This window comes from Mytilus edulis, chromosome 5 (genome assembly GCF_963676685.1).
Source record: "Mytilus edulis chromosome 5, xbMytEdul2.2, whole genome shotgun sequence".
In the NCBI taxonomy this organism is placed as follows: domain Eukaryota; kingdom Metazoa; phylum Mollusca; class Bivalvia; order Mytilida; family Mytilidae; genus Mytilus; species Mytilus edulis.
Window position 1 is genome coordinate 9,117,557 of NC_092348.1, and position 18,678 is coordinate 9,136,234.

The following is an 18,678-nucleotide window of genomic DNA, read 5'->3' on the forward strand; positions in this document are numbered from 1 at the left end:
ACTGGATTTATTCCTTTTTTTAGTGTGTTGCAACCATACATTCATGTTGTTCTGTGATAACTTCTTAATTTAGCCAACTAGGATATATGCATTATTTCATTAATTGATGCTTAAATATTCCATTACAGCATAGTTGGCTATACATTTAAGGTGATTGACACAATTAAAGAACAGGTGCCACTATTTTGTTGAAGTATGGATTCAATGTCCTGAAGTTGTAGATAAAAATTCTTAAGACTAATTTTAAACGAAGTTTAACATAAGTAAACTCATCATAGATACCAGGATTTAATTTTGTGTTTACGCCAGACGCGCGTTTCGTCTACAAAAGACTCATCAGTAATGCTCGAATCCAAAAAAGTTATAAAGACCAAATAAAGTACGAAGTTGAAGAGCATTGAACACCAAAATTCCTAAAAGTTTTGCCAAATACAGCTAAGGTAATCTATTCGTGAAGTATGTAACTTGTGATGTTATAATTACACATTCAATATCAAATCATTTTCATATTGAAAACAACCAATAATAGCCTTGGCAATATTATATTATGTAAACAGTTTTTATTTTTATTTTTTTAATTTCTTCCATATATGTTTCAGTATCACTTGGAGCTGACCATGCTGAAATAGAAATGCAAAATAATTATCAGTTAACAAAAGAACAGTATATATATACTAATAGATTGTTTGAATGTATATTTTTTTATAATTTTAAAATGATCTGCCTAAAAACCCTGCAATAAAATATTAGATTTGTAATAAGAGAGGCAAAATGTACCATTCAGACTCTTATGTCGAACATAATCTGACAACACCATGGCTAAAATCGAAAACAAACCCGGAAATAGTCTTATTCGATAGGTTACATTAACGAAAAGGGAACCGGATTGTAGTTACGTGTAAGGAATATATCCGCTATTATCTGTTATTCCATAACGGTAAACAAATTCGTGATGGCGTTCGTAAAATTTACGAAGCGATGATTTCAACTTTACCATTTGGAACTCTTTTTTTAATAGCTTCCTTGTAAACCGAAACCCTCTAACAAGGAAATAATGATAGGAAATACAAGCCCCTGAATACTGTATCAATTGGAAGATATAAACTTCGCATGCAGGCGCTGCTGGGATGTGGTATTAACGACATTTGGAACAAATACGTTATCTTCTGTGAGACGGATATTCCTAAACGGTCAACCAACTCCAACGTGATGTCATCCGTAGAACGTACGAAGGGATGATTTCAACTTTACTTCTTGGGACTCTATCTATCTTTTACCCGTATACCATTAAATTTACCTTGAAAAAAACAGATCAATTTCTTCATATTCTTATGCATTATGAATTTGTATCCCTATGCATGCCTTTCATGAACATAAATATCTATAAGACGTGTTGTGCCGATTTATATATTTTTTAAAGCTATTGTTCATCCCAAAACATTGAAACGCATTTCCTCAAATGCGACAATGATTTCCTTTTACAGTTTTAATCTCGTTTATGAAAAGACAATAAGGTTGTATGGAAAGCAGTATTCAAATGTATTATTTCAGATATCTGTCAGCTTTAATTAATTGCACACAAGAGAATCATACTTTAATCTTATATACTTCAAAACGGCTTAAACTTAAAATGCAAAGATTTTAAGAAGTGGGCTGATCGTATCTTTTCATGTTTTTATACTAGAATAGATTTATCACTTACAGTTTTTTGTAGTTTATACTGGCCAAAATTATGTATAAATGTTTGCTGCTCGTACACGTCTTTCCTTTTATTATTTTAAATTGTTCTGTTTACAATCTTTTAAACTTCATTCTATGTTATTCTAACTTACCCTTGTCTTTTTGTTGTTAATACCAACATGGACATTCCCCACGGCACGCAAGGAGTTGACCACTGAAAAAAGAATAACGATATTTAATCAAATTATATGTACTTGTAAAAGACTGTTTAAAGGTAGTGAACTCTATTCTATACTTACGAAAGCCGAGAAGGATCATTCAAAATTCAAAATTCAAAATTCAAAATTCATAATTCATAATTCAAAACATAAAGAATTCCGATTCCGATTCCCGCCGTTTCTTTGTCACGTGGTCTCTGTGCCTCGACTTAAAATGTACCTCGGTGAAGGATGGCTGCTGGTTAAGATGTTATAGAGTTTATTATATGTTTAGAAAAGTATACTAATTTATTAATTGAAGTAATGAATAATAATTAGAAAAAGGCTAAAGAAAATTAGCTAACAATTTTGTTGCAATTACACCAAAACAAATATAGGATGAATAGGACTCTTTGAAAAACGGTATTGAAATTTTTATGTTTTGTAAATATTTACCTCTTACTCATTTGCTTTATAACTGTTTATTTGTGTACATAGAAAATTAATGACGCAAGGCTTATTTGACAAATGGCTAGTTTTATTATCTGCAGTTAAAGTTGAACTGTCAGATTAATTAAGACAAGTAACGATGTTTTGGGGTTAAGGGTAATAAAATTAGTTATGCCTATTTGTTTTGTCTAAAGAGAAAGTAATTAAACTCTATGATAAAGGTCAGTTGGTCAAGATACTAGAAGCTGTAGTACTGTCACGATTGTTTTAATCAGTATAGATACTGAAGGACTTGGTTTTTAAAGTTTATATGTTAAAACTTAATTTGTAACGTAGTTTGTCAATGCATCTGAAGTAATGTAAATTTGTGAATGAACAGATAACGTATTATTTAGTTCATGGGAATTACCATAGGATACATTGTCGTATTGTTGTGCCATAGTATGATTATGTCTGTCCGTCTGTGTCGGTGTCGTTCCTCCCCTCGGTCACGTTACAATATTGAATGTATTTCTTTCAATAAGTTATTTCAAGGTCATTTCTTATGACATCTTCTTTCTGTTACAGCATTTCTTTCCTATAAAGGAGTAGGTTCAGTAAGACCCCTTTTTGGCCCCACAATTAAGCAGTTTTGCAAAATTGTGAAAATGTAATCTTTTAGCTATTTCTTGGAAAGTAGAATGCTTCTGCTACATAAATATGTGCTGTTTTTTGACAATACAATGCACATATATCGTGAACTAGCATCATAAAGTCATGCTAATTTACTGAAATCTTCACAATTATAGCATTTTAGTTAAATTTTAGACGGTTTCCGTCTTAAATGAAAGTGGCCGCATTCGTGTTCATTCATAATATTGAAATGTAAGTTGTATTTGATGATAATACATAACATATATAAAGGTTGAGGATGAACACGGATGCGACCACTTTCATTTTTGACGAAAACCATCTGAAAAGTGACGTTTTTTGGCATATTTGATAGATTTTTCATATTTAAGCTTCAATCGGAGCGTTTTTAATGACTGAATCAGTTAAAATCTTTAGCATAAACTAATCGAATCAATTAAAATAGACACTTAAGTGTTTAAAAAGTGTCCTAAATATCTCGTTAGATGAAACTGAAATTTGAGGCCAAAATCGACCCTTACCGGACCTACTCCTTGTGGTTGTAGTGACGGATCCAGAGGGGTCGTAGAGGGCGTAGCCCCCCTTTTTGTTTGCACTTTTGTTTTTTGTACAATGATTAATCAGACTAGACTTCGTGAACGCGATTTCCCGTGCGTGTATCTAATTTTCATGCGACAATTCTTTACTTATAAAGATATTTTTCGCTCGTATTTACTGTAATATATTATGGATTATGTCAAAGTCATGTGATTTGCTACGGTGGAGTTGACTCGTGCGTCGAAAAAAGTGTTACTCGAGTCATTTGGAAATTCAAATTACAGTAACACATTGCTTAGGCTGAGGATAAAAAGCATGACACCTTCAAACCGACAAAGGATTTAGCAAGAACATATAGACTTCTATTTCCCAATTTCACTAAACAGAAAGTAATACTTTATTACATTCTTGGGAAAAAAGTTTCACGTTAATATTATTTACCTACGAAAGCAATGTTTAACCCCACACGCCCCAGTCTATTAATAACATAGCTGAATAATGATCCCCAGTCAGTAAGCTCTAGATAGATTTTGATTCTAAGGTAAGAACCATTTGATTTACGGAGGCGGTCTGAGTTTTGCCTTAAACAAAGATTCCGGCTGTATATATATGCATTGGAAACAATAATCTTGTCCGCTTTTTTTTGTGTTTTTTGGCTATTAGAAAAAAACATTTCTAGCAATAAATGAACATGATGAATAAACATCGGCGTATTTTGTTTGGGGGGGGGGGGAGGGGGGGCTTGTTTCACGGTTCGAATGCAAATCCCATATCTGACCAGAGTGTATGTTTCGCCGGACTTATGTATTGAATACTTTTTTCAAGGCACGACTGCAACCTGCCTGCTGGGTTTGGCCGTTATGTCTCCATTTGTTGACCGCCATTCATAAATTCGTTGTCATTTCAGACTCATTCGTAGCCTTGGTTGTTTTGGAACCCCTCACTTCCCTTGTTGGGTGTCAAACATTTTTGGATAAATATTGCTTGTTTATCTTTCTTAACTCGTGTGGTATAAACATTGCTTGTTTGTCTATCTTGTCTCATGTGCGGGAGTGAATTCTCACTACAATGAAGAACCTTTGGTGGCCTACAGCTGTTGTCTCCACTATGGTCGGATTATTGTCTCTTTGACACATTCCCCATTTCCATTCTTAATTTTATTATAGTAATTTCATTGAATAGCCCGGCTTATATCTAGTTTACAACAAGAAGTCTGTGAGGTTATGCTACCTAAACATACAACAAATGAAAATCTTCCATGTACATTTTTACTGACAAATTTTATGGTTTTTTAGCCAAAAAAAAAGGTTTTAATAATTTTATTATAGACAAGTAATTGGGAGAATACGGCATCAAACATGTCCAACCCTTACACTTTAACTATAAGTTATACAGGAACTGTTGCAAAAATGCATTTTACACTTATTTTATGTTGTTTTAGCCAAAAAAAAAGTTTTAAAAAGATCTTATTATTATAATACCTCGCCCCTTTCCAAAATCCTAGATCCCCTAGCTTGTCATGCCGCAACTATTTCTTATTAGATCGTATTTCAAATTGATTCACCTTTTAAGCAAATTTGTTGCCGGCGCAATAAAATATGTGCGTCTGCATTCTCAGGTAAATTGAGGTCAACAGTCGACCTGGCGTAGAGTTCAATATTGATTGCATTTAGTTTAAGAACAATCTAATCAAGATATTCAATTTTAGCTCACTTGACCTAAAAGGTCAAGATCAAGTGAGCTTTCCTCATCATTTGGATCCGTCGTCGTCGTCTGGGCCAATTTAAAACAAACTTGGACACAATCATCATTGGGGTATCTAGTTTAAAAAATGTGTCAGACGACCCCGCCTACCAACCAACATGGCCGCCATTGCTAAAAATACAACGTAGGGGTAAATGCAGCTTTTTGGCTTACTGTAGATTCATTATTATTCGTTGGATACATATATTTGTGGATTTCGTTGGTACAAATGAACCATGAAATTAAATGATCAACGAATGTCAATTTTTATATAGGCGTTAGGCGTGTACGCAGACTTCCACAAAACCACGAAAGTAAGTATCCACGAATATGCAAGTTTTCCTTAATCCACGAAAATTGATACCATCGAAAACAAATGAAATTTCAGAATATCTTTGAAACTAAAGCATTTAGAGTAAATTTGACAAGATAAAAATGTTCATCAGGTTTAGATATATCTACCCTGAAATTTTCAGACGAATCAGAGATTCCGTTGCTGGGTAGCTACCCCTGAATTAGCAATTTTAAGGAAATTATGATGTTTTTGGTTATCATCTTGAATATTATTATAGATAAAGATAAACTGAAAGCAGCAATAATGTTAAGAAAACTACGATCTACAAATAAGTCAAATGACCATTGTCAATAAACCCCTAATTCCCCAGTCACAGTAGACCACGATCGCACTAAAAACGATTATCGCAATCTTACTACGCTCAATAAGTTCTCACTACGACATACCACGATTAATTCGACCTCAAAACGATCTTACCACGCATCTTCTGCAATTATAGCACTCTCTTATCAAGATCATTATACGATCTTAGCAAGTGCATACCGCGATCCAATTACGCTATTATCAATAATATCCACATCATATTCCATATTAATACTGTTCCATTCCTTCCAACTGTCATTAATAAGTAGAATTCCAGAAAACAACACTGACATGCCACCAACATCCACCAGAACTTTTGTGCGTGGTGGTAGGGGTAGTAGTTGAGTCAGATGGGCCTCTGGTACGAATCCTTATCCAGTAGAGATGTCGAATCAACAATCAAACCTGAATCAACGTATTGCTAATCCATCTAGATCAAATAACGATATTTCATAAAGTAATAGTGGTACTGATACAAAATCAAAACCTGAGGAGCTTTTATGTATTTTAAAGACAATGACAATGAGCATGACTAGAACTCGAAATGGTTGTAGTATGAACGAAATCAGGTCGTAGTATGAGGACTGCATGAGCGTGCTAGAATCGTACTAAGGTCTTGAAAAGCGTAGTATAATCGTGGTATAGTCGTAGAAGCAGCGTTGTTGGGTCGCAGAGAGAACGAGATGGTCGTTGTGAGGTCGTAACGACGTGTTTTGAGATCGTATCGCAATCTCTCCGACTAGAATCGCGCATTTTTAAGCTAGGTTCACACTACCGATCAGACCAACTCGATCAATCTCGATCAAGAAAAAATAAGCGATCGGGAGTCTGGTCCGTCTCAATCAACAAGAATGTTCGGGTCGTCATCGATCTGACTTTCTACCCGAGAGTTTTTGACATGTCAAAAACATTCGAGTAAGGATCCAGAAGCCAGTCACTCGAGAAGAGATCAATAATTCGTCGAGTAGCGATCGAATTGATCGGGATGGATTGTGTAGAGATCGAGTTAGGTCGGAATACAAATAGTTTACCGATCAGTACTTGATCATTTCGATCTTTGCTCGACTAATATCCGATCATTTATCGATCAACGTCAATCTGTAAGATATGTGGTCAAGATTAACTCGACCAATGCCGATCGCTTCATGATCACTGCGACTTCTATATTTTTTTCATCCCAGACCAACTCGACCAAAACCCGATCTCTACGCGACCACATTCGATCACTCTTCGATCTCTACTCGGCCATACATGAGTATACATCAGTGACGCTCGAATCCAAAAAAGTTAAAAGGGCCAAATAAAGTACGAGGTTGAAGAGCATTGAGGACCAAAATTCCTAAAAGTTTTGCCAAACACAGCTAAGGTAAACTATGCCTGAGGTAGAAAAGCCATAGTATTTCAAAATTTCGTGTGGTTATGATAGATCTGCCCTGAAATTTCCAGACAAATCAGACAACCCGTAGTTGGGTTGCTGTCCCTCAATTGGTAATTGTAAGGACAATTTGCAGTTATTGGTTTATCTTGAATAAGATTATAGATAGAGATACATGTAAACTGTAAACAGCAATAATGCTCAGCAAAGTAAGATCAACAAATAGGCAAACATAGCCAAAATGGTCAATTGACCCCTAAGGAGTTATTGCCCTTTATACTTAATTGTTTACAATTTTTTGTAAATTTTGTAAACTTTTACAAAAAAATCTTCTTCACTGAATCAACTGGAACACATAGAATTAAACTTAGCCACCATTTTCAGTAGGGTATCTTGATTAAAAAATGTATCCGATGATCCTGCCATCCAACCAACATTGCCGCCATGGCTAAAAATCGATTGATTATTTGATTATTAACTTCCAGTGGCAAATATTTCATGCAAGTTCAGGACGAAAATAAACATAGGGGTTTTCTGTAAAGAAGTCCAAGGGAAAATGTTAAAACAATTTCAAATGGTCACATCTTGAACACTTATTTAAATAATGATAAGTGGTCTTCAGTTACTAATGTAAGACTACACTTCAGGAATGACCTACTATTAATTTAACTATTAGGCCAAATTAAACTACACTTGGTCTTAATCGTTAAATGGGTATCTTGTACTATTTGTTGTGATTTTCACCTTATTTTACATGATTTCCAAAACAATAAACAAGGTGAGCGACACAAGCTCTTCAGAATCTCTTGTTTCATTCATATTGTGCTTTGTGAAGAATTTATTTTCATGCATTACAATTTTCAGTTCTCTTAGACCCTTTTGCCAAATTAAGGCATTTTTTTTCTACAATAAACAGAAAAATAAAATATCCCGCAACTGTCTCTCAGGCCTCTCGAACAAGAATCGACGTGTCAGCTAACTGAAGCCTCACACATATTTCTCGGCGTCGTTGCTTCATGTTCATTTTCTTCGCCACAATTCAAGTTTAGTCCACGGGACACATAAATGTATGATGACCCGCTATTTCAACTTGATCTGAGTTTTGGGGTTATATATATATTTGTAATTTTCATAACATTTTGTTGAGGCAAACATAACTTAGAAAATGGAAACAAAAAATTCGGCCATTTTTTTCATTTCTAAAGGGGCATAACGATAGAACGGAAAAATTGACACAACCCAGATTAACTTTTTCTCTGTTTTGTGGTGCAAAGTATTGCATATAAGTTTTATATACTATTGGTTGGGGAAAACTAGAGTTATACAGCGTACGGACTGTTGGGCGATGAGACGGACAAGGATAACACTTAATTTTCTCCTCTATAGTGGCGGGGGCTCGAAAATAAGACATTTTATTCATTGTACGTTTTATACTGAATATGTTCTCAACCGACCAATACCGATTATTTCTGCGACCAATACTATTATACGATCATGTCGATCTGGTCTAGTCAGGATCGTGTTGAGATCGAGTATTGTTGATTTATAAAAAAGACGATGTGGTATGATTGCCAATTAGACAACTGTCCACAAGAGACCAAAATAACACAGAATTTGAGAACTATAGGTCACCGTACGGCCTTCAACAATGACCATTATTTATATAAAAAAATGAACGAAAAACAAATATGTAACACATAAACAAACGACAACCACTGAATTACAGGCTCCTGACTTGAGACAGGCACATACATAAATAATGTGGCGGGGTTAAACATGTTAGCGGTATCCCAACCCTCCCCTAACCTGGGTTAGTGGTATAACAGTACAACATAAGAACAAACTATAACAATCAGTTGAAAAAGGCTTAACTCGTCAGATGGACAAAAATACAAGTGGACGTGGCCGGGTATTTAGTCGAGAAAGTCGAGTAAAGATCATGTTAGGATCGTAAATTGGTCGGGATCATCGGAAATATATTGAACTAGTGGCTGGATTCTATGATCAGTCGTGAAGAAGTCGTGAAGGAGTCGTTAAAGGTCGAGTTTGAGTCTTTTGCGGTCTGGTAGCAGTCGGGTAGAAACTCCAAATGCAAACAGTCCCGATCAAAAAATTGGTTACGCTTGATCGTGGAAATTTGAGTAGTCGGGTATAGAATTGATCTGATCAGCAGTGTGAATCTAGCTTTAATCTAATTTATGTTGCGGTCGTGTCAGTCTATTTTGTGTAAATATTTGGTCATCAGCTTTTGCTCTGAAGCTTTCAAAATGTTAATAAAAAGTGTTAAAGAACAAATTAAAAGTGTTTTTGTTTATTAAAGTTATTGCCCTTGTACAGTGGAGATCACTTCTAACCTCTCATTAGAACTCTCAGAATAATCTGTCATAGAACTGTTCTAGACTGGTCCTAAAACATATCTACCTAGAACTGTTCTAAGTAGAACTGCCAGGATCAGTTCTAGGGTAGAACTGTCTATAACTGTTCTAGGTAGAACTGCATGTCCAAAATCAGTTCTAGTCGTAGAACTGTCAGCAGAAATTACCAAATCAGTTCTAACCGTAGAACTGTCAGCAGAACTGTCAAAAACTGTTCTAGCCGTAGAACTGACCAAACCTGTCAGGATTGTAGAACAGTTCTAAATGACGTCACTGCAGTAAGGACATCTCACTGGTCACCATTCAGTGTTATAACTATCGTTGATAAAGCCACACGCAACATATATTATATTCTTTTTACGTTTCTATAGTTAAGACAAAGAGTTCTTAAAACTTTTCTATGAATAGAACTGACTAAATCAATTCTAGCAGTAGCACTGACCAAATCAGTTCTAAACTGTTTTAGTCGTAGAAGTGTACATGTTCTAGTCGTAGAACTGTTCTAGTCGTAGAACTGTCTAAAACTTTGGTAAGTTCTAGGTAGAACTGTCTAAAACTGTTCTAGGGTAAAACTGTCTAAAAGGTGTCAGGATGACAGTTCTTCATACCGGAAACACGTGTTATGATTTCGCAATATTTATTTTTGAGTTTTGAATTTTGAATTTTGAAATTTGAATTTTGAATTCTGAATTTTGAATTCTGAATTTTGAATTTTGAATGATCCTTCTCGGCTTTCGTATATACTCTAGCAGATAAGTTCGTTCAAATGCATGAAATGGAATTTTCTTGTCAAATCAGTCATGCTGTAACTATATTAAGCGTTATATTGCAATGTAAAACAAAAATCAACTGTAATGTTTGTACTTACCAATGCTTGCAGAATTATGTTTAAAACTTTAGTAGTGAAATTTATATACACTATTTGTGAATGTAGAAACCTGGATTTAAGTTTGAACAAGAATATAAAAAATAAGTATAAATAGTTTTTCATTAGCGTATTTTAGTTGGACAGTTATTTTCTAATCTGACACCTTCCTTAAAAATGAAGCAAACCCGATTTGATATTGACTGCTATTCTTTAGAACAAACGATTCGCATCAACATGAATTTTCTTTTTTGTCTAATGAGAAATGTTATCAGTTGGACATCGATTATGGTAACCAAAGGGAATTACCTTCAACTCAAACTGGATTAAAGGAACACTAATTATTACATTTTTAAAAGTTAACAGAAACATTATTGTTAGGATATGTATGTGATTTAACTATTAAACCAGCCAAGGTTACTAGTACATTACATCACGTGGTCATTCTAGAAATTTTGAAAACAACCAGGTTATTTAAACTGCATGTCATATTGTGAATATCCATTTAATAAGCAACAACTGATTTCACACTACTTTTTCTTTCTGCGATTGTTTTTTTTTTAATTAACAGAATATATGACTAACAAAAACTAATGTGGTTACTTTCTTAAACGTCAAATTAATAGAACAATCATTTCAATGACAATAAAAAAAAAAGTACAAAAATCGTTGAACAGATTGTCAATAAATATTGTGATATTTCAATTTATATTATATACACTTGTACTTCCATTTTACGGATATTTGATTCTTATATCTCAAAGAGTATAACAGTATTAGAGTGACATATATCTCTTCTGCTTGTAATATCTGTTAGTACCTAAGTTGCTAAGCATTCCAGCAATTTACTTAGAGAATACTGACATGTTATCTCAAAGTTTGCAAAAATGAAATTCTGGAAAATGATTTGACATTATTAAATGTTTCTTCGTACACAAGCTCTGATTCTGCTTCCCTGATTAGTACATTTGTATAATTTCATTCCTCATTGTTTATATAAGCTCTTCAGACTTCCAGTTAAGACTTGAGTTCAACCTATTTTGGAATATAACATCAACGCTGAAGTCCGCATCTGGTGCAGCTAATCCAAAACTGTTTTAAAGTATTTAGACAACATTGCCAAAGTATCCTGGATACTTATAGATTATCGCTCAAGCCGTCAAGGCGAATGTGAAAAAAGCAACAAGTTTAGATGAACGATGATAATCTATTTACCGCTGTTTTACCTATGACGACGTTATAATTTCATTGATAACGACACGTGTGTACCTGCTGTTTAGCGATAATTTTCATATCACTTTACTGTGCTGGGAAACAAAATTATTAACCAGTAAGATCAAAGGAAAATTTCGTATAATAACGATAATTAGTGATATCCAGCAACTATAGGTGTATAAGTATTAGTACAACTTTGACTGTTTTACAGTTTGAAGGAGGTTCACTTTTTTTTTATCAAATCTTAAATGAAATTAAATAATATGTGGTTGGTCTTTAACGAATATGATAAATCGTACGTTTAGGGGAAATTACTTACGCACAATTCAATACACAATCATTTGTGAAAGTCTCACCGAATGTGGAACACACTGGATCATAAACCGCTATACATGCAGCACATGATCGTTGAGAACATACAATATCTAAAAGTAAAATTACGCTAATTGAAAAATCTGAAGACAAATACACAGCGGTATTAACTAATGCATACTGTGGCCTTTAACTTTTTTGTTGGTTATTAATTATTTCAATAGTGAGTATGTGGTATCCAGGTCTTTGCTTGTGTTTCGCCAAAGATAGATTTGTTTTAATTACTTCAGTTCGAAATTAAAAAAACAAAACAAAGAAAAGTATTTGAAACGTTGTAGCACGTAAAAGTCATGAGAATAAAATTAGATTGACAATAATGAGATAAGCAGAATAGACTTCTGAATATTTTGTAATTTTTAGAAATTTGATACGAATAAATTGCACAATCCGAACTATATGAAGGTTTTAACAGTTTTTTGACAATAGGTGTTGTATTTATAAGTCCCACCTTTTGTTTCGAAGCAAACATTGAAATTTTTAGATGTGTAGTATAATAGATTGTATGTTGATCACAGTAATTGCTAAGTACTACATGTTCTGCTGAGCTTATTATTTACTGTATTGCTTTGATTTAGCTGTATTTTTGAAGGGAATTTTGAAACATTATATAAAATCGCAATAAATATTACTCAAGACATATTTGTTACTCTAATGCCAATGATGTCATGATTCATCGAACATCTGTTTAATTCAAAAGTGATATCAATGATAACAATGACTTATCTTGATAAAACTAAAAAGAGGGAAAAGAAAAGTTGAACAGTTAAAAACAAAGCAAAACTATTGTTCAAGTGATTGAAGGTGTTGTGTCGTGACAATACCGGTTATAAATAAAAGCAAACAATTGATTATTGTTCGCTGTTAAGCTCTGAATGAATCGTGGAAATATTTATGTGTTATTACCTGTAATTATAATAAGAAGGAACACCATCAACACCGTATACCTCATTACGTCTTCTTGTGGAAGCTAAAATAAAAATTGTAGTTTTGTAAGAAAATAAATATTTTATGCTTCCAGTCATCTTTTATCTAGTAACAGTAAATGTTAATGATGCATGTATTACTTTATTCATTTAGAAGTATATGGTTGGACAATTGAATTTGTTTCGTATATTGTTTTGTACATAAATTAGGCGGTTAGTTTTCTCATTTGAATTGTTTTACATTTGTCATTTTGGGGCCTTTTACAGCTTACTATGCGGTTATGGCTTTGCTCATTGTTGAAGACTTTATGGTTATTTATAGTTGTTAATGTCTGTATCATTTTGTGAAGAATCGTCTCATTGTCAATCATACCACATCTTCTTTTTTATAATAACAATAACACACGTTTTAAATCATATTTATAACTTTTTTGCATACTATTAATTTAATTCATTCTTTATTTCAGTGTATAAAAAATAGCTTGAAAAACAAGCTAAATAACTAAATAACTACACAGAGAAATCATTTAGACAAAACGCATGTCTGAATCTCACATAGTTCAGTCTGGTGACTTGGCTAAGTTTTTGTTACAAACAATGGGTAGATGTCACTGCTGGTGAAATTGTCGCCTGACTAGTAGTCAGCAATTCTGTGTTGATATTGATTATAATTGATTTTATTTATTATTCGCAGTAATAATCATATTTCACCACAGAAAAAAAAGATCTGTATTCGACAAAACATGCACTTCAACCATTCAACATGATTCTGGTTTTTTTTTATTCGAGAGAAATTGAAGAGTCTTTTGCGAACGAAACAAACGTTTGGCGTACCAATTTATCAGCGATATATCTTTTATTTTTTTTTATTTTACATAAACTGGGTCAATGACAGCTCTGGTTGAGGTAACGTTCTTTGGGTTATCAAATTCCTACAGTCAGAACTTCTTTATTGAAATGAATTATCATTGATATTATCATCTGTACAAATAAGACATCCACAGAAAGTAACCAATATAACGCTTTGGAAATGTTAAATTCGTAAAGTGTTTGGCCTTTTTGATTTTAGCTTCACTGAGTAGTTTTTTTTTGTAAACATAACAGTCGTCTAATGAACAAAATAATCAGTGAAGTATCGTTGATGATTTTTTCATATATTTTTTTAATTAGTTTACGTTACTATGCCTTCACAAACATGCTAGAGTATGAACTCTTGAAAATACTCCAGCTCATAGTTGTGCGAGTTTAATTCGTATGTAGCCAATGTGCTCGTGCTAGCTTTAACTTTCGTAAGCTATCAAGCATACATGCAGACAGACTTACCTTCTACGATGTATTACGTAACTGGACTTACTGCTCAACAATACAACATGCACAACATTACCTGATGTATATAATCACGTATGAATATAGCAAAAAATGCTTGTAAAATTAAGTGAAATGGATTGTTATGGAAAAATCTTCATCTATTGGTCAAAATGAAGAAAAAAAATCGGAAGTGTTAAGGTTTCAAGGTTATGTATTTATCATGGTTATTTATACAGTTCTTTATAAGATGTTAAACTTTAACTGCATAGTAAATTTTATTTACACATAATTGAAGACATAAGCGATTTTTGATTGTTAGCATAAATCAAAAATCACCGGTAGACCTAATCAAAATTCGTCCGAATAATACATTTGATAATACTAGATAGAAGAAATGAAAGAAGAAAAAGAAGAAAAATAACTATTATAAATAACTCTAATTTTATTTTAACTTTCATTCTATGGATAGCTGCACTCATTCGATGTACATTAAAAAAAAACGGCATTGACATCGGTTCTAAAATAGAACTAGTGTTTTCTGAATGGTCACGTGTGTTTTTTTACCTTATCAATAAATATCTAAACTGCACTAAATACGGGAGCGAACAAATCATGCAATGTAAGATCATCAAATTTTGAAACATTATCATTTTATGATACAGGCATATAAAAGAATTACCAATTCATTAGTACGAAATAACAAAGCCATAGCATGTAATGTAAGCTGTAATCAAAGTAAAAAAAGATTATTAAATAATAAAATTATTTTACATTAATATGATTCAAGAGTTGCATACTTCGAATATAGTATTTGTAACTTGGCAGATAGTATTTTGAACTAATATGAAACTTGTTATAGATACATTAAGCGAAAACAAATCCGGGTTATAATCTAAAACCGAGGGAACACTTCAACTATAAGAATAAAACAACGGAACTACAGAACCCTTAGCAGTTCCAAAAACAAACGTCAATATAACATAGAAACGAACTATTTGATAACGACTGCTGTTTTACTACCTTTGTACAGGACATTTAAAAAACAAAAAATGGGCGAAACCTGGTGTTATTACTAGCAAAACCTCTCGTTTATATTACAATTTAAAAAATACCACTTTATTAAATGACACCTTTACGTGAAAGAAATACAGTACAAATAAACGCAAGAACAGTAATGACAGATACACACACTAATACATAAGATAATAGTACATTACAACATATAAACCACAGCATTTCATAAAACATCTCTTTAGGCACATACTACATTATCTTTTGTTGAGATATAAATATGATACTATATTATCTTTTTCTTGAGATATACATATGATTTAACATCCATTGTTGTTGTTGTTCGTGGTTTTTATACAGCCATTAATACCGTAATCTTTTTTGTTGTTCTGGTTTTTAAGCAGCTATCAATCAATCACTTGTTTTTGTTGTTTAATTGGCAACAAAAAATACATAGATAAGAAAGTACTAACAATATATTAGAACAGGAATAAACTAGTCTTTCTCATTGGTATATTTGCTTAACATAGACATTTTATGGTGATAAATATTGCATTTTTAGATTTTTTCGTATATTACTCACTAGTCAAGGACAGCAGGCAAACAGTACTATGTACGTGACATCAACTTCTCAGAATGAAAAAAATGCACTCGTAAACGCTCCCCAAATTTGTTAAAGTGACAAGTAGCTGTTTATAAGATTTTAAAATAAATACTCAAAACTATTTAGTTTTTTTACCACGAACAAATTTGTGTAAATTGCCTGAACCGTTTTTTGGCATCACCTTCCAGAATTCGTTTTTATTTGCGAGCTTCAACTTTGTAGCTGACTCATTGCCAATCATACCACATCCCATCAACTTATAACTTTATATTCCTATAAGAGCTGTTGCCCTAAACTTTAAGTAAGCATACTATGTAATCAAAAACTATTTGATACACTGCAAGAAATTTGATCATAAATGTACAAACAGAAGCAAAAAAAAAAAAAACAACAACATTAACATGTTGTTGCTTGCGATAAATTTGCATTTTAGACCATTCCTAAAATCAGCGGTTTCGTTTGGTTGTCTCATTTATTTTATCTTTCACTGTTGAAATTATATGAGGAAAACCGTGTATTTGATAAAAAATTTTAAGGTTGTACTGAATAAAATATAATACAATATTTAAAAGGTCTGCTTCAATGTAAATATTTCTAAAACCCCTATTAGACTCTTTTTAGAAATAATTGACCTTAAATGATGATTTGTTTAAATAATTTTACAATTGTTTGCATATATTGAAAAAAGTTACAAACAGAAAAAAATATTATCAATAAAAGATCTACAAAACTGTCAATATGACTGAAACCACAATTTGACTTCCAACACAACTGATTCTCCATAAATGTAAAGCATATTAGCTGAAGATCAATAAATGTTATGACGTATACAAGATATTAAAAAATGCTAATAAGACAGATTGAAAATCCATAACTAAAAAAAATGTAACTCTAAATTTTACGGTTGATTTCTAAGCAACACATGTGTTAGACAATAATCTATTTTCGTCAAGTTGTGTAAACTCAAATATAGATCGAAACTGCCTAAACCCCACAAATTCATCCCTAAAGGGTCATTGCCTTTCATTTACACCGTCAAACCGAACCAGTGCCCTTATTTGACGGTGTTTTGTTTTTCTCGATTATCTTGATAAAAGTAAAATCACAAAAATACTGAACTCCGAGGAAAATTCAAAACATGAAGTCTCTGATCAAATGGCAAAATCAAATGATAAAACACATCAAACGAAGTGAAAGTATGATAGATAAAAAGTCGATATGAACAGCAAAAAGAACCAACCATACAAGAAATTCATATATGTTTAGGTCACAAAACTGACTTCACAAGACATTCAGTTATAGAGATGATTTCTATATACAGAAATATCAAATAAACTCATCATATATACCAGGGTTAAAATTTTGTATTAACGCCGAACGCGCGATTCTTCTACAGAAGACTCATTAGTGACGCTTGAATAAAAAAAAGTTAAAAAGGCGAAAAAGTATAACTTCGTGAAACAAATTTACCTTATTGAACATTGGATATTACAGATACAGTTAAATCTTTCTCATATCTTCATTCACATTTAGTAATTGTGAAGGTTGGAAAGAAAGACTTTACGGCAAAATGTATGATTGATAACTTTCCGTTACTGTACAGTAACATTACAGCAACACCTGCATACGAGGTATATATTTCTTAAATTTTTTTAAACATATTTGAGATACACCATTATGAAAGCATGTTTATACTATAGAAAACTATAGCACCAAGGGTTCTGAGTGGTAAAGTTGCAGTCATTCCTTCGAAAGTTTTATTGATGCAATAACAAGTTGTTGACCTTTATTGAATATCTGTAACAGAGATTACCACACATTTTGTCTAATGGTTTAGTTTTGCTCACGACGTATTTGTTCAGTTGTAGTTTTATATAAGCATCATACGACATGAACACGTTATTACGTCAATTCGCCAGAGGCGATCTTTTTGGTAAACCTTTATCAGGTATTTTTTGAAGATATCGTAGGTTTTATTTGTATCATTTCAAATTATAATCATTATTTGGGTTGTTGAGGTGTAATACCACCAAATCATGGTACGTCACATCCGGTTGTATACGAAAGTAGGTCTAAAAACATATATATTTTGGAAAGTTAAGGTTACATAGTTACCAAAGCAGGTAACCAGTAAATAACAGTGTAAAAATTGGGTTGTTTACTTCCGGTGATGGTTAATTTCTTATACGCAATGAAATGTCGTGTGAAATTTTCACTGTAGCACTGGAAAGGATTAAACTTTATACATACAAAGTATTTCTTTGGTTGAAATAAAGGTAAATACTGTACAATGTTTTTAAAAGTGCCAATTTAACAAAGACTGATAGAGGAAAATCAATGGTGGAATTACACCTTGAGACTTTATATGTAACGATTGTTTATTATTTTTGTTATGTCTATGGCTAATGATTTAACAAATTAAAAACTACAAGATGTCATTGACTATGCTGAAAACTTCAATGTTGAAGGAGCAATTTTATTTCTAGATTTTTCAAAAGCTTTTGATTCAATTGAATGGCTTTTCATGATACAAACATTAAAAAAATTTGGATTTAAAAAAGATTTTATACACTGGGTTGAGACTATATACAATGGTATATCAGGGTGCATTGTAAATAATGGGTGGATATCAAACCCCTTTCAGATCTGTCGTGGAATACGACAAGGATGTCCGTTGTCCGCTTTGATTTTTGTACTAGCGGTGGAGGTATTAGCATGCAGAATTAGATCTGAGA

At 32.7% G+C, this 18,678-nt stretch overlaps 2 long non-coding RNA genes across 2 annotated transcripts in view; both read right to left on the reverse strand.

Moving 5' to 3' along the window:
• LOC139522897 (uncharacterized) overlaps nt 1–18,678 on the reverse strand; it is an 85,983-nt gene that overhangs the window by 35,180 nt on the left and 32,125 nt on the right. The window lies entirely within an intron of this gene.
• Nucleotides 527–14,455, reverse strand: LOC139522894 (uncharacterized). The gene is made up of 5 exons (XR_011664509.1): nt 14,344–14,455; nt 13,001–13,064; nt 12,045–12,150; nt 1,833–1,894; nt 527–620 (listed from the first exon to the last, which is right to left on the reverse strand). It is a non-coding gene; the product is annotated as an uncharacterized lncRNA (long non-coding RNA).